General features: G+C 42.3%; 1 protein-coding gene across 4 annotated transcripts in view; it reads right to left on the bottom strand.

Annotated features, from left to right (window-relative positions):
* The window catches only part of BDNF (brain derived neurotrophic factor), a 47,713-nt gene that overhangs the window by 22,281 nt on the left and 4,309 nt on the right, over nucleotides 1–21,123 (bottom strand). Inside the window, exon 1 of one of the 4 annotated variants that reach the window (XM_048855125.2) lies at nucleotides 3,348–3,651. The exons of 2 other annotated variants lie outside the window; for them this stretch is intronic. The gene's annotated coding sequence lies outside the window, so the exon portion shown is untranslated. Of the gene's footprint in view, nucleotides 1–2,318; nucleotides 2,500–3,347; nucleotides 3,652–21,123 lie in introns of those variants that run through there. One more of the 4 variants, XM_048855124.2, reaches the window with a different exon arrangement.

Raw genomic sequence — 21,123 nt, 5'->3', positions numbered from 1 at the left:
CAGAAAAAAACCCCACCATTATTTTACCATCTTCCCAATTCTTAAAAGAGAGAACACATAGCTATTATCTAATTTACTCAAAGATAGAAACGTTTACACCCTGAAGAGTTCTCTTCTTCATTCATTGCACACAGAGTATAATCCGTTTAATTATGTACGGAATACTTTCATATTCTTTCCTCAGTTTAACACAAAGTTGATGAAAAGGACATAGACTTTATGGTATTGGAATTCCAGTTATGGTAACCAACATGTTTTAAATTCCAGTAAAGGTTACATTTCAACAAGTGTATCTTTCCATTCACCTACTGTACCTCAGTTGATATATAGATACATTATTCTGAGCTGCGGTCAATGAGTTTCTTCTCCTTATACTCAAACATTCCATTTATAATTTCAGGCAATATGTTACACATACACTTATGTATGCCCACTGCCAAAACTGCACTGCTTAATTCCTTACAGCTATAATAGCTTGAAGCGGTCCATGTCATAGCCAAATAACCTTAAATCTGAAGGAAATCTAATGTTGCATAAAGCAAACAATGAAAGTTCATGCATTACTTTTATGACTATATTAAAAAAACAGTCCTGAACATGAGAATGTAAAGTATCAAAGTTTAACAATGAAGAAAAAATGTAAAATGTTTGAACCCAAATGTATTTATTTACTATGCTGTTTTGCAGCTTTTCCTGTAGTATGCTCTATTGTAAAAGGTGTTTAGCCCACAGAATTACATCAGTGTAACCAGCAAACTATTATTGCTGAAAGAGATAGAGTACTGGGAAGATTACTCTGAGACTTAGAAATCCACTTTGCCTTCATTCCTGTCAATGTACATGCCTTTACTCTCCTCAGAAAGTGTTCACTGATTATTGCACAGACCGACTGGGGGAAACACCTCATTGCAAGTTCAGTTAAGACATACACGTAAGCTAACGGTGATGACAGATCTCTCATGCTCTGCGCATCTCACGCCGGCTGTACAGAGGCAGCTATATGTCCCTCATTCATTACGGGTGCATCATTTGCTAAATATGACGCTTTAGCAGAATACAAGCGGGCTGGAGTGGCTCGTAGCTCGCGAAGATTTAGTTGGGGATTGGTCCTGCTTTGAGCAGGGGGTTGGACTAGATGACCTCCTGAGGTCCCTTCCAACCCTGAGATTCTATGATTCTAAGATCCATGGAAGACCTTCCAGTCCCCAGCAGGGAATTGAGATCGGTGGTGACAGCTAGCCTCGCTCCCCCTTTCCTTCGGCTGCAAGCTGCTGTTCAACCACCGGCCAGCAGAGGGCCACCTTCCCCACCAAAACTCCCCTCGCTCGCTCCCAACCTTCGCACCGGCGCACGTACGGCGTGCGCCCCTCGGGGCTGTTTTGTATTGCAGCCTTAGCTCCGGCTGCCGCCGCCGCCCCGTGGCACGCTCGTTGCCTCAGCCCCTGCAGCAGCGCTCGGGCAAGCTGTGTCGCTGAGCCTGCCCGTGGCCGCACCCCCCCGGGGGATCCCCGTCCCCAGCCCACCCAGCCAGCCGCCCTGCGCAATCCCCGTCTCCATTACAGCGCACGGGGCTCTTTGCCCCCGGCTCTCCCAGGGCTTGGAGCGACGGGGAAGCCCTGGCGGCCAGACACTCTTCTCGGGTCCCCCTTCGCTCTGGACCGAGCTCCAAGCCGCCGCCGGGAGACCGGACCGGGGGGCCGGGCAGGGGACAGGCTGGGAACCGCGCCACCCCCACCTGGCTCCGAGCAAGCCCAGCTGCGCTGCCTGCTACCTGCCCAGCCCCTGCCGCGGCGCACGGGGCGGACAGGTGTCTGCGCGCCGGCGGGGCGCTCTCCCCAGCCCAGCGGAGCCTGCAGGGAACAAAGGCGGCTGGGGGCGCTCCTGAGCGGGGAGAGGGGAAGGACCCCCAGTCCCATGACCCCCTAACTCAGCCTCACCCCGGCTCGCATCCCCCCCTCCGCCCATGGGCGCCCAGCTCCCGAACTCCAGAGCCCTGGATCCCCCGTCTCCTCTTCCCCCAGCCTTGGATCCCCCCGAGCCGCGCCCCCAGGCTCCCTTCCTGCCCATCCTCCCCAGGCACTCCCCTTTGCACGGGATCCCCTCCTCTCCCCGGCCTGCGTCTCTCCCGCTTCCCCGGGCTCACACTGCGCCAGGGGCTACCCGCCCCCAGGGGCTGGCTCATGGGAAGGGGAAGCCCAGCCAGAAGTTGCCCCTGGCGGCCCCCCGCCCGTGCCCAGCCCTGACACTCAACTTTCCCGGCCAGGCGGCCGCGCTGGCGGAGAAGAGTGAGTTAGTTCGGGCCAAGAGACGCCTCGTACCTTGTTGTCCACGCAAAGCCTGCTCGGGTCGCTCCGGAAAGTCACATCCTCTCCGAGCCGCCCAGTCCCACCAGCCGCCTCCTGCAGCCCCAGCAACACAGGAGGCAGCTCAAGTGTCTCATCAAAGCTTTATGAAGGGTGGGAGGGCAGCAGAGTTGTTGTGAGGCTCAGATCCCCCCCCCCCCACTCCCACCCCCCGGCTGGTGCAGGAGCCTCTCACACAAGCCTCTGCCTTGGCTTCTTCTCACTCAGGAATTATTTAGATCTCCGTTTGGGCGTCTATTGGTCAAACTGTCTCCAGCAAGCAGCTCCAGCGAGCCCGAGACACCAGCGCCGGGTTGCTTGGCTTAAAGGAACCGCACGCCTTTTCCCTTCCATCGCAGCCGAGTGGGACAAGCCCCTCACTCAGCAGAGCACTGCCAGCCCTTCCCTCTTTCCCTAAACTTCTTACCCTGAAGGGGTCCGATCAACAACCCCCCTGGCCTCTTTATTCTATGCTAGTTAGTAATACACTCTCCAATCAGTTAATACCGGGGGGGGGATCCCCCAGAATTTCCCTCCCCCGATAATTATTCTGATTCACACACTTCGGCTTCCACAGCTGCTGACTCAGGTCTACTGCCTGCTCCTTAGTTTGCAACTTCTATATCCCTGCTACAAGGCAAAAGTGGTGTTTGACTTTACTAAAGAAACGCAGAGAAACCGAGAAATGACAACGAAGAACCACATAAAAATAAAACCCACCAGGAGTCTGAGCCTGCACCTAAATCTCTTAAACGCGGGAGAATACTAGTTTACGTGTTAGTATATTAAACAAACCAGATCCATTTAAGTATAGCTCCCTCACTGACCCCTTCATAGTTTGCTTTTAAGGATGCAATCAAGATAATAAGCATTGTTTATTAATGAACGCTCCAGATAACGTTACGCTAGTCACTTTCTGGAGACACGCAGGGGCATATTTGCACAATCTAGACAGCCTAAAGACTTTCTCGGAGGCATAACAACAGACAGAAATCCAAAACCCACCTTTTATTTTTAGTGGCTACTTGTACAAGTCAATATCAACAGCGCGGCATGTGGGACCTCTGACGAAACTCCCAAATTGGCTCTGGTTTGGGGGGTGTTTTTCTTCCCCCTTCAAAAATCTGGCTTGCTGGTTTCCCCTTCTGTTTATGCAGCAAATAGATTAAATTATTGATAGTGGAAATTGCATAGTGGAGGTAATAATGGAATCCTCTGAGTGAGTAGCTCCATTTGATCTTGGTAAAAACAGAAAGATTTCATGCTCGCTCGCTCGCTAGGGTTAGCTCAAGCTTCATCAGACCTCTAGCGCTCTGAATGGGAGTGTGGGTGGGAAGCCACACTAGCGCTTGCTCTACACGCTTGACGTGTATGTCATATGATACCCTGGCTGCCTCGCATAGACACACTACTGCATGGATTACAAGAATCAAAATACCATGCATTGAGAATGATGCATCTTTTATTAACAGGGTTTCCTTTCAGTGCCTTACACATGTTTATGATGTTCTCACTTGAGTTGCTCCCATTTCCCCCAAAACAGACATAGTGTGAGTTAGTTTATTTTCAAAGCGGGATCATCATCTCTCCCATGAATCAGTTGAGGCAAATATATTTGTGAACCTTAAGGCCTGAACCTGTTGTCACTCTAGTCAATGACAAAAGTCCCATTGACTTCAATTGCTCAGGCCCACTGCAAGGTTTTACTTTAACAAATGTATGTAAGTCATTTTTGCCTTCGGACAGCCTGTGTGTCTTTACTATGAAATACCTGCATTCATTAGATCAGAAAAGTTGTGACTATTCCAGGCTTTTAAAATTTGAGGATACCTAAGGCCTTCTACATAAAACAACTTTTGATATATGTTAAGGGGAGCAGCATGGCTTACATGTGGTTAACTTAGTTTGTTTCCCTACTACGGCTTTTAAAACTGTTTTAGAAACCTTAGTAAAGTACCACATTACAAGTCTTCTTGGACTTTTTTTTTTAATGTGGTTTGGCTAAAAATCTAGTAGCATACTGAAAAGGACTCCACATTTACTGTCTCAATGATTTCCAGATCAGACTAACTCAGCCTACAAGTAAAAAAGATGGCCTTTCAAACTGCCAGCCCTGCAAACTCAGCCTGGGCTCTAAAAATCATGCTCTGTTCTTTCTGTCTGGTGAATAATCGCCAGTAATACCAATTCCACTGGCCAAATACTGCCCTCAGCCACACTGGTACAAACCCACCCTCTATTTCTGCCCTCAGGGATATCTCTGCCACACCTGTACAACCATATTTGTCTCATTGCCTTCTATTGGGAGGTTTCAGAGTAGCAGCCGTGTTAGTCTGTATCCCCAAAAAGAAAAGGAGGACTTGTGGCACCTTAGAGACTAACACATTTATTTGAGCATAAGCTTTCATGAGCTACAGCAGTGAGCTGTAGCTCACGAAAGCTTATGCTCAAATAAATTTGTTAGTCTCGAAGGTGCCACAGATCCTCCTTCTGTTGGGACTTGTTCAAATTTGTCATCAGTTAACATATCTACTTTATTTTTGAATTTTGATCACACTTTTGTGGGACCATTCACATTTATAAATATAACTGCACTAGTATGGTTGTCTCCTGCAATTCACATGGTTTGAACAAGACACCATTCTTTTATATTGCACATTCAGAGCAAGAAATCTGAATGACCTACCATTCAAATGTAATGGCAGCAGGCTATTGAAAGGTTATAGTAGTGATAATTTAATTCATCTATTTTATTTCTACAGGGAGATCCCTTCCCTTAAATGCAATGCATGTGCACATGAACAGTATCAAGAATCCTGGATTAGGGACACTGAAGCAGCTATTAACTGTTATCTGGAAGTGGTGGCGGTAGCAGGGATATTGTAAGACATTTGTGAAAATGGTGACTGCCCTCCATTACATTGAGGGGCTAAACTATGTTAAGTCAAATAATTTTTGAAAGCAGTTCAAGGGCTCATCTGCACAGCAATTTTTCCATGCTGTGGGGCTGGTTTAATAGGACACAATAGATTCCTAGCTGTTATAACATGCTTTGGCCATGTCTTTGTAGGTAGGACCAGTGTTTTTAATCTGGGTAATGAACCATGTTACAGCCATTTAAAAACTATGGGATCATTAATCATGATACATTCATTTGAACTGTGCTCTGGTGGTGAAAAAGGATCACAAAGCTGATTTAACCAGGCAGCTGAGGATTTCCCCCAGCCTGCAGGAATCTCCAGGTGGCTCTGCCACCCCCATTCAGCCTTCTGCCGTGGCATAGGGACATACCTGGGGGACAATGCATGGTCAAAGTACCACTGTGCTCTGACAATGCCTATCTGGCCTAACCAGCCCCTTGGGGGTCATTACCAGCCAGCCTTTGGAGGTCCTGCTGGGGAAATAAAAATAATGCTTTATCTGGGTTTCAATATTAAAGTTTACCATACAATCTATGTTCCTGATTTTCCAGGCCTTGACACTGCCTTCAACGTGAGCTTTGCATGAGGGAGCATGAAAAGATCGGGCCCATAATTTATTAGATTTTTTTAAATAACTCAGAATACAAAGGCAATCCCATAGGCAAATCTACCCATCATTCTTAGATGGTCTGTCTGCTTTATGAAATATATAGCCTACTGCGTACAAAATTCCTATTGCAAGGATTATACCTCTTGAGATTTCCCGCTGACTCCCAGGTGAACCCATAAAGAGCGCTCTTATTACATTTTCACCTCACTATCATCTGAAAAATGATGTCTCATAACCTAACAGTGTCAGGTGAATACATTTTTCCCCAGTGGGGTTTTACAGGCAACAGCATACAGAGATATTTCAAACAAAAAGCAAAAATGCAGGCTGGATGGAAAGGAACAAAGCGATAAGAAATTATTTCCATATCAGATAAACTTCACTTTCAATCCATTTGCCATCTCTTAGTGTTCTGCAAGGCTCTTGGAATCATTATCATGGCACATCAACAGATACAAAATTTATTTTGTAACTGACAGTCTTTTGCCCCCTAAATAATTAAACTGGTTTTTCGTGTACATGAAATAAACTTCTCTCTCTCTTTTTATTCAACAAAAGAGAAAGAAGGTACAAATAAAGGTTGTCAATCAATGTAATGTTGATTTATCCCTGCAGCAACAGACGATTGCAAAGATCAGTGCTGTCTTGCTGACTTAAATTTGAACTATACCATGGGCACTAATGATGCAGTAGATAGCACATAGAAGAAGCAGAAGCATGCACTTCTGGTTTCTGTCTCTGCTGGGGTTATGAATTAAACTGACTGATCTATCAGGACCAAACCCTAAAAGACTGTAATTATATGATATAGTAGTTTGCAGGGTTCTTAAACTTCCCCTTCACAATGCTAACGGAAGCAGTAAAACTCCAATATTTAAAAGGAATAATCTTTTTTCAAAAATTCTGTATTTAACGAACACAGTAGGTTTTTGAGTCTTTTTTCCCAACAAAACTTTTCTTGCTATCCTTATACCATCTGTTTTATTAGCATAACATTATCCCAACTTGTTTTTCTAAGAGAAAAAGGTCAAGAAGCAACCATTTGGATGCCCATCTCTCCTTGTTGTCAGGAAATATAAACTAATCCTGATTATACAAATGAGAATGATGTCAATGTACTCAATTTTGACACCAGAGTATTTTTTTCTATTAATAATTTTAATTGGCTGAGGTCAGTACTAATATCACTACAAGTATTTTATGTTTAATTATGTTTATTCATGTCTCCTAGTTACCTATCTTTGCTACTTTTTTTCAGAATAAAGGAATGGAAAATTGATCAAAATCAACTCAAGTGATGCTAAAAATCACAATGCGCTATAAACATAATTTGAGTTTGCAGACAAGCCACATTTGTCATAGAATGACTGAATTTTGACTCTGTTGTATGACTACGTGACAATCATTGCACAGAAAATGCAGCAATTTAGGGTTCCAGGGCTTGATCCTGAAAGTGAGTGGGAAGCTTCTAAGCGCCCTCATTTTGCACTTTGCAAGTGCACAGCACCTTGAAGGATTGAGCCTAAATTTGTTTCAGCTGTATAAATCCTGAGCAGCTAGACTTTATCCAAATAAAATGACCAAGCTGTACTCAGTATAGGATGCAAGGCTGGGGGAAAGTGGCAGCATGCCATATTTGCATTTCTCTGCCCCTGGAGCTTCTGGGAGTTGGTTTGGCAGGTAAGGCAAGTTAGAGCAGCTTAGTGCCAGCTTGTAGGTATTTCTGGGAGCCATTACAGCATTGTTGTGCTCTGTTCACATCTTCAGCACTCCCTATATAGCTGGGGTGCCAGGAGAAGGAGGCATAAAGCCGGCTGTACCAGCTCTATGCCAACTAGAGATTCCCCATGGCAGAGGCATCAGTAGCTGCCCTGTTAAAAGTGTGGAAAGGGGCCAGAGTCTGGGTTAGGATGTGGTCCAGGGTGTATATAATGGTTTCTTGGTCTCCTTTTTGGTATTTTAAAATAGTCTAATTTACTGCTTAGGCAATTTCAAGAATGTACTTGGTAACTTCTAAGCAGGGCATGAAATCGCTTTACAATATGCAGAAAGTACCAGCAGGGTATCCAATATAATAAATATATTGCCTGTATTGACTAGTAGTTTTGTAGTACTGCATCTGCTCTTACAAGTCAAATAGTCAACATGAGAGGACAACAATCAAAGACAGCAGCACAGCATAATGCAAGATGAGGAAGGCATGATTCAGGAGGCAAGGATTGGGAGGCCTCAGAGGAGCAGGAATACAGCAGTACAACACTTGAATGGCAATGCACAGACACGGAAAGGAGGATACACAGCAAGCCTTCTCCAGAAGGAAAATTCAAAGTTGTATCTATACCTCTCTTGCACTCGCAATACACATAGAAAGTGGGAATTAGTTTACCCGGTGTCACTGCATTACTCCCATGTGCTCTTGCAGGCATTAAAAAGCCAGTGTCTGAGCAGAGAGCAAAGTATCTGGGTTGTGCATCGGAGTATCCGGTGACTACTGTGCAGTACCTGAGCAGTTCTAATGTTCACTGCATGACCCGCATGACTAACAAAGAGAGGTCCTGAATGCATAGCGCTTGGTGATGATGGGGAAGGGTGGATGAAATAACAAAAAGGAGGATCAAAAGCAGTTGCAGATATGGTAAAGAAAAAAGAAAATCCATCCCCGCCCCCTCCAAAAGAGGCTGTATGTGATTCCTCAGGGCTGGGGAAACATGAGCCATAGTCAGGTAGATTAGACAGAGAGAGAGGGAGAGCGAGAGATGTACTTCTGAGATGAATCCTGCTATTGGAGCTCTATGATTAAGGGAGATCAGAAAACTGCTACTGCACACGAGGGTGAAAGGTGTTAGGACTGAGTCATCTCCCCTTTCCTGTATGTGTTCAGGGTGTTTCAATTAGACGTGTTATAATGAATTATTTTTAATTTTTAAAAGGATCAGATTCTAGCAGTCTAATAAACTAAACCAATCATCTAGTCAGCCCCTGCAGCAAGCATGTTTCTTGCCAAAACTTACCAGTTAATAATCTCCTCATAGCCTGGGTTTTTTTTTTTTTTTGATATCTTAAAAATAACACTTCAAACCATTGGATGAAACATCTGTAACAGACCTTAGAAAACTCTTCTACATGCTAACATTATTTGTAGTTAAAAAACAAACACACACATCCTGCAGGTGTGGGAGTCCCATTGATATTAAGAGGGGGTCAGAGTTGGGGGTTACATGTGTGAGGGGTAGCATCTACGTGTGTGTCTGAGAGCAGAATTTGCCACTCGATTTTCCTTTGTAGGTTGTCATGCCATTAGTTTTATACTGCTGCTGTACACTTTTAAACAGCTGCCACATTCCAGGCTCAGAAGTGAGTTAGGGGATTCCTGTACATGTAAATGTTTATACAGCTTCTTGAGAATGAAGAGCGTGTATAGCTGTCAGCTATTATAATTATTTCCAGTAATCCTTCTTTTTACCAATTCCAGGCTGAGGCATCCTATACCATACACAGCAACGTATCTTGATCTTTCTGATGAATTCAGTGGGCTTTGGATCACCTCTTTAAAGCACAGGTACAGCTAAGATACACAGGCCTTTCAGTTTTAACTAGTTAGTGTTTTTTTTAAGATGGAGTCAGGATTTTTTAATAGCATATTCAAATAGCTCATCAGCGAAGTACTTCTGAGCGTGAAGCACATTGTTCATGTTCAAGTGTCAGAAAATAAAACATCTGAAAAACTATGGAAGATGGTTTAGTTTCAGAGTATAAATGTCAGTACATTGAGACAAATTAAATATTGTACTGGAAACTAACCCCAGACCACACCTTGGTTTTCTCATTCAATACCTATGGCTTGTGGTGAGAAGGACCTTTATTGAATGATTTGTGGATAGGATCAAGATTGTCTTTAAAACACTTTTGTTTGCTGTCTTTCATTTTATCAAATACTTGGGATTATAAATCTACCATTAACTTAATAACTGGCACCATTGTGTATGTAGACTTCAAAGCACTCTTTGTTTGAGCTCAACAGAGAGACAGGTGTCAGTCTTCCAGTCTTTTTAACTTTTTCTTCTTGATAAAATGAGTTGAGCCCTCAATTGGGGCTGAAGAATGCTTGGTACATGTGAGGGGATGCTGTGTGTGCACAGATGACTGTAAATGGTCTTTGCATTCCCACCTCCTACTCCTGATCATTGGTATGTTTTGTGTCAGTCCATTCCTTGGTGCATGTTACCACAGCCAGAAGGATGCCAGTATCACTGCAATGGGTACCGATATCCTTGTGGGGTTCTATGGGGTCCTTGTAGCTGTTGGTGTTAGCTGGGATGTAGGGGATAGCCTGTCTATACCCTCTTTCCTCCAGCGACACCTCCAGTCCTGGCCACAGGGAGCGGTAGTTGGTGAAGGAGCCACTATGGCAGCCCTATGCCCAGTGAGGATACTGGGGAGATTCTCTGGGTAAATTGATTTATGGGCAGCTTTGCACTGGCAGAGCAATTTGTATAATCCATTGCTTTATTAATTGTAATTGTGAAGCTCTCATTAGTTTTTCCCCCCCACAAGCTTGAATATATCATGCTTCTAAACTTTCAAACTTTAGTGCATAAATTAATTGTATGGGCCATCAATTGACTCTCTGGACATGGCACTGCATGACAAATATATTCCTTGAGCTAGAATAGATTAATAGAAATTAGAGATGAAAAGATGTGTTAGATGTAGTCGAGCCCCCTCCCCTCTCCCCGCTAATGCAGGTTGTAGACCCCAATCAGCAACTATCAGATGTAAATAACTACCATATGATTTCTATTTAAAAATCAACATATGTTTGTTAGGAGATATTTTAAAATAATCTTCCTTGTGCTGCATAGCATTTTCTGGATGAAATCTGTTCACTTCTGTGCACCAAACTCTGACGTGCCCTGCTTGGGTGTGCAAGGCCTAAACCGTGCATTTCTGCACCATGGAGAGCCTCACAGGAGGAAGCTGCACCATGGACGTGCCTTCTGTGTCAGGTGTCAACAGGGTGATGAATGTGGATAAGGGGGATGTAAGCATGTGGCATCAGGGGTGGCCAGTGTGCTCACATGTAGTATGGAACCACATGACCACAACTCCACACAGAACCAAGGATTTAAGGCACATCTACTATGTGTTCCCTAAGCACAGAAGCACAGTGCTATTCCTCATAACCCCATGCCCATTTGAACCTTGCAACAGTTACCCTGGCCCTGGAACATATGATGGAAGGGAGGATTCCCTTCCTCAGACCCGGTATACGTTTCAAAGCAACTTCAGTTGACCATATCCCTTTTAGTCTGAGTTAGGGGTGGGATCCAAAGCCCACAGAAGAGACTAGAAATGTACCCATTGACTTGAGGGGACATTGGACCAGGCATTTTGTTTGCTGGTTCAAGGGTTAGTACCCAGGAAGTGTAAATCTGTAAATAATATTTTGTACCGTTATTCCATGGACACTGTTTATTTTCCGTTCTGTTGCTATACTGCTGTAATGTGAATGCTTTCAAGAATCAGCTTTTGGTTTTATACTCATTCCTTGTATTGCGTTTGTTATTTTTGTTAGTTTTTGCTTTCTCTCTAGCTATACCTTATTTTTGCTATATGCAATACATTGTCCTCATTGTGTCCGTAGTTACATTAATGTAACCACCATTGAAGGCAACAGGGATGCGTAGAGTGTAAACTGGGGCAGAACTGAGCATTTTATTTTAAACATTGTTTTCTCTTACAGAGAATGTAGACAATTATATATGTATTTTTGTTTCTGTTCATTGCTTTGCCATGCTGTATTTTCCAAGTGTGAGCCTTTACCCTTCTAGGCATGTATAGCTTTTTCCCCTTTGGTTTACTAATTTGGGTTACAGCTCATAATATGAATAATATACTCCGATACTGTACCTAGAGCACACTGATGAGGCCTAAAGAGCTCTTCTGTGATGGGAATTAAGATCAAAAAGGATACAGAATGTTAAATATTCAACATTTTTTCCTTGGATTTTAAATACAGAAAAAACAGTTTTGATGCAAAACTCATTGCAACAGAACGTGTTACTTAGACTCTCAGACCATGTCATTTTTAGATAGGAGTTGCACTGAGGGAAATCTCTTCATATGTAAATTATGACATTTTGACTATTGCTTCTTGTTATTAATGTTTATTAGTGGTGTTAAATAATCATCTTATAAGTAGTTGTGTCAATGTCAAATAAAGTAAATGAGAACTACTAGAATTTAAAGGTTTATTTTCAATTAGTTTTCTAACGAGAGGCTATTCATTTTATACAATTAAAAATAAAATTTCACCATTTTTTTCTTTTAGGAAGTTTAACTGTCAATAAATATTACTTGAAAGATCTGGAACTACTGTTCTTAGGATCCCTAATTTGCATTCTCTTAACACTTTGTTAATTAAGTGTTAATGATTTTTATTAATTTAAAGAAAGAGCATTGTGAAAAGAGGGTCTAATTTAAATATCAAGATACAGTAAAGCTGTAACAAATGTGACTTATTTATGAGAAAAAATAAACTCACTGGCTCAAAGATAGACTTGGTATAAGTAGCTGCCGCACCCGCCAAATTTGGCCCATGAATTTTTGGATACCATTTATTGATAGCCCACAAGAAGTTTTGACTCATAAACATGCAGACAACTGCTCTCATCAAGTTATTTGCTATTGATTGCACAGGAGACTCATACATCATCAAAGATCTGGATAGGTCAGTTACCAAAAAAACACTGACTTTTTACCTGTGTGGGGTTTGTTCCCCTTATATTGGGTCCAATTCTGCAGCTTTTCACTCATGCCAGGATTCTTTTTAACATCAGTGGGACTCCTCATGTATTGACTGCAAGATGAGGCCCACTGTGCGTGAGGGCCTATTTTAAATACTGACAGTATGCTGGTCACAGCCCAGTGTTCCCATCCATAAAAATACTCTTTAATCACCCCTGTTTTGCCCTGTCTCCATCTCACAATGGCACTTGTACTAAATAACTTGCAAATAGTCAAAATGCTCTTCCCGCTCAAAGCTTGTTTGTAGTAATACTGGTATATGGAAATATGAAAGGTTTAGGAATGCTTTATGAGTACATGAAGTTCTTTTCACTATGTGCGGGAAGTCAGATTTTAAAATGATATCCCTTCTTTTAGCCTCTGTACCTGTATTCTGCTTGGGTTGTACCACACTCTCATTCAGCCTCTGTCAAGCCAAGTTGCAATGGCACTTATGAAAATTAGTGTAGTGAAACAAGCTCAGCAGTGGCTGTGGCCTAGATAAATCCTGTTCCAGTTTATAACCTACACCTTACCGCTGCATTAGGTGTATACAGTCTGAAGTGCTGGGTGTGGTTATTTGCATTGTGCTTCTACCTCACATCTGGATTGTGTCACAGCAATGCTGGTATCTGTGTGCTGGGACTATAAACTGTAAAGTTAAGGAATACTTGTAGGTCCACGGAGGGCATTTTTTGTTGTGCTGTTTTTGTTTTGTATCATTCTTTGTACAGATGTTCCCCGGGTTACTCAAGACCTGACTTATGCAAATCCGCATGTATGGAAAAAGTTCTGTAAGCTAGAAATAGAAGGGTTTTTTTGTTTGCTTGTTTTGCATAATGGTCAGGTATACGTTTCCGACTTATGCAAAATTTGAGTTATGCAAGGCGTTCCGGAAAGGAATGATTGCATAATTTGGGGAGCGTCTCTACTAGAGATTAGGCAGCCTCTTTCTAGAAGAAGTTTAAGAATGGGCTGGTTTGCATTCCAGGGTTTGAGTTAAGGCTATTAGAAGTTTTGCACATTCTGTTGCTTCTGTAGGCTGAGTGCATTGCACACTCCAAGGGCTCTTTGCATTCCTCCATTCCACCCCACAAGACCCCTGTATGCTACATCCCCCTCGTTCAGGAATTCTGCAGTCCCCGGCTCGCTTCCTTCCTCGTGCTCTATGTGTCTGCCATTCCAACTTCTTCCCATGCCAGCAGCTCCGAGTGCCCCAGATTCCCCTCTACCTCCCTATTTCTCCTTTCATTGCCATGTCAAGAGCTCTGTGCATCACCCTCCTCCATATAATTGTCCTCACTCACATGCCAGGGGGTCTGTGTTCCCCCTCATTTCCCTCTTCCCCATCATTGTTGAAGTTCTTTGTGTCTCCTCATTCCCACATCCACTACTTGTCCAGGGTTCTTTTTGTTCCCTTTGCCACACACCATTGTTCCCCATTCCCCCAATGCTTGCAGCCCATTCCCTCCTGCTCCCTCTTCTTTTTTCTTTTTCTTTCTGTCTGCGAGATAAGTCATTCAGATGACAACATATTAAACTCTACTGGAGACAATGGGCAGAGCTATGATGGGGGGAGGGGTTAATTGCTGCCATCAAATGTAGCCTAGCCTTCAAAAGTTATCAGGCTATCATCACATTGACCGTAGGACCTTGCTTTGCTCAGCCAGTTGCTAAAGCAACATGGATACATTGTTGCCATTTTGGCCTGCAAAAGCAATTTGGGAAGCCTAGTTTGAGACAGTGACACTGAAGGATCAGGAGACATAGGCAAACTGAGCTGAAAGAGTTTCAGCTTTGTGGCTGCAGAATCGCCAGTAGTTCCTAAGGGAACATGTACTGAACTCTAGCTGACTCCCAGTTTTCAAAAGGCAATAGGCATAGCACACAATCACCATGTGAACAGTACTGGCAGAAGAAAGCCAGGAAGCTATTCTGTTAATCAATGTGCCAGGCAGCTGTCATATAGAAATAGCATCTGGTGAAATAGCCACTTGTGGGCAGGGAGGCATATCATCACATTCCTATGGCCTTGACCTATTGCTCTCTGTCCACTTGGCTTGCCCATTTCTTGTTGTCAAAAATTGGTGTGAACCTAGAAGAAAATAAATTTGATAACGTTCACCTCCTTTAGCTTTCTTGATGTCCTGAATTCCATGCCTCACACTGGATACCCATTTCCTTCCCATCCTTGATGATAAAGGTTTACAGATAAATGTTTACAAGATGCTGGCTGTATCAAACAATTTTTTCTAGATATGCCTCAAAAACTGAGGTGTAGCCTTCTCTTCATGTCTTATGGGCTCCCTAAAATTTTAGACCTACTAGATACATGTTTGTGAGCCCTGCAAGAAATCTTCAGTAGGAAGGTAGGTGGGAAGGAGTAGCATAGAATGATTATTTGGTGCCAAGAACAGTAGATTGAGGAAAACCTCTGTACATTTAAGAGAATGATAATCTAGGAGAGAGCTCTGCTACAGCCAAGATAAGCAATGAGGCTTCTGGAAAATGTCCATGGATGGGAGATTGATGATTGAGACTAGGTAAGTGTAAGGCCTGGAGAACAGAAAAGCAGATGGTGGGTTGAAAGTGCTATTGTCGCTGGATATCAGACATAACTGGGGATTGGGAAGAACTATTGTGTGTAAGGCAACTATTGAGGGATAAGAAACAAATGGATTTGATATGGAGTGGGAGGGGGAAAGGAGGAGACAGATAGAGAGATTCATGGCTGGACTCATCCCTCTCACCACGCCATGGTCCAAATGTACACATAACATGACAAAGACACACAATGAGGGGCACAAAATTATTTATGAATAACACTTAAAATGCTAGATTTCAGAGTAACAGCCGTGTTAGTCTGTATTCGCAAAAAGAAAAGGAGTACTTGTGGCACCTTAGCGACTAACCAATTTATTTGAGCATAAGCTTTCGTGGGCTATAGCTCACTTCATCGGATGCATTCCTTAGAATGCTGTAGGGTGCATTCCTTTGGTATGAATGACTCTTTTTGTAACCTTTGTTTCATTATTTTGGATGTAATTAATTTTCAACAATAAAAATGAGGGGACATCATGTGTGTGTAACACAGGTACCCCCTGCACTACAATGAGAGACATCGCTTGAAATGAAGGATATTTGAGAGATCTGGTCAGCCTTACATTCACAGGAAAATACCAATTCTAGAATTTAGATCAGCCTAGCATCACCTTCTCAATAGAGATGGTCAGATTTTTCAGACAAACAGCTGTGCTTTTTTTAAATGATCAAAAACTGTCCTTTTTTAAAATGTCATTCTTCATTTAACATCTGTGTAATATTCCATTTTGAAAATTTGATAACATTTGGTTGTCAACATTTTTATAGCATTTTCTATAATGTTTTCAATAGAAATATGGGGAAATGTTGAAAAAAATTGAAAAACAGGTCTGTTTTGAGGAATTTGAAACAAAAATAACTTTGAAATTTAAAATCTTTTGGCAAAAAACAACCATTTCCTGACCAGCTCTAATCCTCAACTTTAAGGGCCAAATTTGCAAAGAAGTCTATAAGTCCAAGGTCTGTGTACACAAATGCAAGCACAGTTGTAAACTGTAACTGATTATATGCAGAAATCAGGTTCATGCTTATTGAGATAAGTAATGCGCCATTTGCTGATACAGTTGTATTAATTGCACACACAAATATAGGATATAAATTGTAATTGAATTTTTGCATGCAGACTTTGGCCTGCTTTAAAAAAAAAAGACACTAAAATTGAAACAGTGTAATTGTCTGTGGGCGAAATTGGGAAGACTTCCCAGGCAAAGAGAGATATTATGCACTATGCATGCATGAGGTACATTTTGCATCAATAGCTACATTGTTACATTGTGGGGAAGTAGCAGTTGAGCATGTTTTGTTGTAAATTTAATATTTTTCTCAGTGTTTTGGTTCTAATTGCACACCTGGGATTTCTCCCTCCCCCCCATTTGGTAAAGAATATTTACCTGGTGCTAGAAAGGAAACTGTAGCACATAACAAGCTAAGAATAACAAATTTATATATGTTAGACAAAAAGCTCTAACCCACAGGACTGGTTGAGACAGGCTGCAAGTTCTGCAGCTATAATGTACTTGTATATCTTCAGGTACATTACAGCCTGACATCAGATCCTCAACAGAAGTAATTGCCTAAGGGGAAGTTTATTCCTGTTATGGGAGTGGAGTAACAGTTCAGGTTTTGCATGCCCACTATGTGGCATAAGTGGGGTTGAGCCAATCCCTCCCATACACCCACTTTTCCTGTTCCTTAGGGAAGGTCTGGATAAGAGTTGGGTAAGGGGTGAGTGATCCCTGACTAGCACAAGTAAGACTATATAATAGCCATTGTTCCACTTGCTTGCACATTGGACAGGCTTCCAGAGTATTGTTTTAACAGGATGTGCAAGGAATAACTTCACATAGCCATCTGTATGCAGGATTGGGTCTGATGTGGGTATGCTGAAGTTCCCATAGCTTTATAATATTAGCGCAACACATTAGAGAAGGTTATAGATAAACCTATATTGTTACATCCTAGTTGCTCTGTGAATAGATGCTACAAGTTTCCAGTGTCATCAGTCTCATGATGACATTCATGAATGTTTCTTAATAAATCCTCATTTAAAAAAAATTCTGAGATATAAAAATAGATATTTGGCTCATATATCACTTTTCAACTTGTATATCAAAATGCTTTACATTTGGAGGGGAAGTATTGTTATGGGGACTGTTGATGGGGAAACTGAGGCACACAGAGATGCTGTGACTTGCCCAAGGTCAGACAGCAGTTCAGTAGCACAGCCATGAATATACTGAGATCTCATCATATCCAGTTCAGTGACCATGCTGCCTGCCTTTCCTTCCATTCTTCCTTTAAAGTAGCCCAAACAAGCCTCTTACAAATTGCACATTTCCTCAGGTTCACATTGCACAGGGGTTGCTTACACAATGGTACCTTCTCAGATATATTCATGTTTATGGGACTTCAGGGGTCATTTGCTATTCAACTCTTGATGGAGGGAACCAATATTTAAAGGTTTTTTGAATACTTCAGCATGTATTTTGACATTTATTATAATGACAGCATTCTAGACAGAAGCCTGTCATCCAATAAACTTAAGACATCATTTTAGCTATGGCATCTGTAAAAAAGTCAATCACTGCCTCATCAAAGGGCAATCATGTCCAATGTGGGTGTCTGTGCCAATTGTGTTCTGAACAGCTGCAATAACCTAGGTTTCTACACCCACATTTCCTCATAATTATCTTCATGAGGCTGAGGTAGTTAAGGCCAGATCTTTAGCGTTTCCTGGATGTCAAAATATCCACACACCTTCTGTAATTCTGAGGCTACCAGCCCCCTTTCATATTCCTCTTAGTTGGTCCATCTAATTATCTAGTGCCATGGCTGTTTAATGCATTATTCAAGACACACAGTGAATTTCAAGGTATAGTGTCTTCTGTTTTAAAAAGGAAACAACTTGCATAATTAGACGTCCTTTGATGCACAAAACATATAACTGTAGTCAATACAGACTCCCTGCCCCTTCCAAAAATGAACATTATTTTTTACAATCATAGTTAGATCTGTGTCTTTAAAAGTGTCTGTATTTCCAACATCACTAACCAATGCATTCACTTCAGATGTTTGTAGTCTACTTCCTGTTTCAAGAGGGAATTCATTCTTTCCACATGTGGTACATTCAATAAGGGTTTTAAATGGCAAACTAGTGAGAAAGTTATAACTTAATGAACATGTTACTTAATCCTCCTTATAGAATGTCAAAATAAATTGGAGGCTATAATATGTGGCTTGAATATCCATCTTGTTAAATTGTGTTTCTGTGTGCTGTGTCTGAAGAAAGTCAGATAGACTGGACCGCTCCTACCACCACACAAAAAGTGGGTGAAGGAAATGGGGGAGGGAGGCTGGGGAGGAATTATAAATGTAAATTCATAGGGACAGATCCTAACCCCTTAATGCCCCTTTGCTAATGTCCCACACTAATGCACCAGGGGCACAAAGGGCCTATAAAGCTTCACGAAATGTGGGGAATCCGATAGTTGCCATAGAGCTTGTTCTACAGAAATTTCTTTTAGCCCCTGGCACACAGGAAGTGTATTGTGGTTGGAAGGGGCGTAGCCAGCATGCACTGCATTAGGCTGATTGTCAGCCAGTGTGGGACCATTAGAAATCAGCCCTATTCAAAGAAGCAGCCAGGAGGCTGCTTTAAGGTCTGTCAGCGACAGAAATGACCCCTAGCTGTCCTGGGAAGCAGGGGAGCCCAGTGATAGCTCAGAGGTGAGAATCAGGCCTATCTCTGTCAGTGACGTCAATAGGAGGAGTTTTTCCTAAGTAGCCCAGAAGATTTTGTCCTTTGTTATTACATTCAAGCAGAAATAGAAAGTGCAATATACAGTCAATGGGATCAGGCTGTACTCCTGTTGCAGCCAATTGCAAAACTTCTATTAGCCTTAGTGGCAACAGAGCCATGTTCAATTTTGCCACAGAGGAAGACCCATACAGGGTTTAAGTTATATATAGTATGTAGAGTCTTCTGTTTGCCAAAGTTATGAGTACATGGACAACAGAAGATTTGAAAACATATATGCAACTAAGGGCCTAATCCTGCAAACACGCAAACATGGGATAACTTTATTCCTGCACATAGTCCCATAGAGATTGCCCTAAAGAGCTGAGTGGGACTAAGCAGATAAAGAAAGGTAGTCATGTGCATAAATGGTTTGAAAAACTGAGCCCAAAAATTGCAAGCACAGAAGGAGGCCAAAATATTAGTAACTGATACTGCACATTCTGCAAGTGTGAGAAAGTCAGGCAAAGACATTGTTCCTTTGTGACTGTGGGAATTATATTTCTAACTTATTTACTCTTTATACCAGTGAGCTCAGCAGAGGACTTCCTAGCAGCACACAAAGGCCCCAAACCCTGAGATCTTTACTTATGCAGACTCCTATTAATTCACAGGTTCGTCCAGAATCTTTTCTATTGTACATTGCCCTAGTCAAATTCACAAATCAATTTATTTTAGCACTTGGCTCTCATTTATTCTTTCATGAAACCCAGAAAAAGGAAAAATCCTTTTCAGACACCTACACCCAACATATATCAACTAAGAATAGAAACAATACAGAAACAGATGGAAATGTTAATGCTGACACTCACAAGCACGCACCACACATTTGTGAAATAATGAAAATGGGTGGGCAGTTGTTATGCGCACTCCATGCTGGCTAGTATATTTTTCTGGCCATACATTTGCAAGAGAATTTCTCAGAGATATTTTCAGTTAAGCAGAGCAATCACTGCATGGTATCTCTCTGGCATGTGGGTGTAGGAAGTCACAGACGTTGTTCATGTTTTTTGCACTGCACTGGTATTAGTCAGAGCCTGTCCCAGAGACATGTGGCATGTTCAGTCATATGTGGTCTGGTGTCCACTTGCCCCTGGTGCCTTCTCAGTATGTATGATAATGGGGCTGCCACAAGACGGAAGGGGTGAGGGTGGTGACAGCCTCATTGGCTGGAGCCTCATGGAAATACAAGCCTTGTAACTGGGGGGGGGGGGGGGGGCAGAAGCTGGGACTGAAAACAGAAGTGTCCCTTAGGACAGACTTGCACTTCTATGAGCTGTTATTCTGAGAACGGGTATCAAATTCTAATAGCCAAGACTACAAAGTCTTTTAATTCATCATGTGTCCAGAATTTGCGTGGCTAGGTTGATTCACTGAACATGAACGGCAAGGGGGATTACAAATTCAATCATTTAGTTCTCAATCTTTGCTTTTCCGAATTGCATATTTCCACAATAAAGACAGTGTTGCCATTTTTGCTGGCCTCACCCCCCAATCTGTTATCCTAAATTGTGCATGGGGTATATTAATTTCACAAAGAGCATAGCATGAAAAATGCTGCATTCTGTGATCTCCATCTAATCTTATGCCCAAAAGGAAGGAGCCATATTTAGCCTCATGTCTAGTCATATGCAGAAAGAACATACTTCCCTTTGGCTGGTGCTACCTACATAAAGGGCATTTGGGACCAATACAGAGTGAGAACACTACTTGCAGAGTAATTTATTGCCCAGTGGGAGAAAGGGTATCCGAATTTGGCCCAGTCCTGTTTGTTAGAGACATCCCATGTCCACTGATCTTTACCAGGAATGGGTAGAATTTGGCTAAAGAAGAGAGAGGGAGAGCAAGAGAGAAATGTGGGAAAAAAGAATATTCAAGAGCTAGAAGTAACAGTTGTACAGTTAAAATAGATGGAAATATATAAAATTATCCATGGAGTAGAAGAATCACATCAATAGAAACTCCCTGGCAACATAAGGTATGACAGAATCATTTATTTTTGGAATTCGATGAGTTTTAGCAAGGAACACAGCAACTAATTAACAATAGAGGTGTCCATATAGTAAA

This window comes from Caretta caretta, chromosome 6, assembly GCF_965140235.1.
Source record: "Caretta caretta isolate rCarCar2 chromosome 6, rCarCar1.hap1, whole genome shotgun sequence".
NCBI classification, from domain to species: domain Eukaryota; kingdom Metazoa; phylum Chordata; order Testudines; family Cheloniidae; genus Caretta; species Caretta caretta.
Note: the sequence above shows the minus strand (reverse complement) of the source record. Positions and strands in the feature narration are given on the sequence as shown.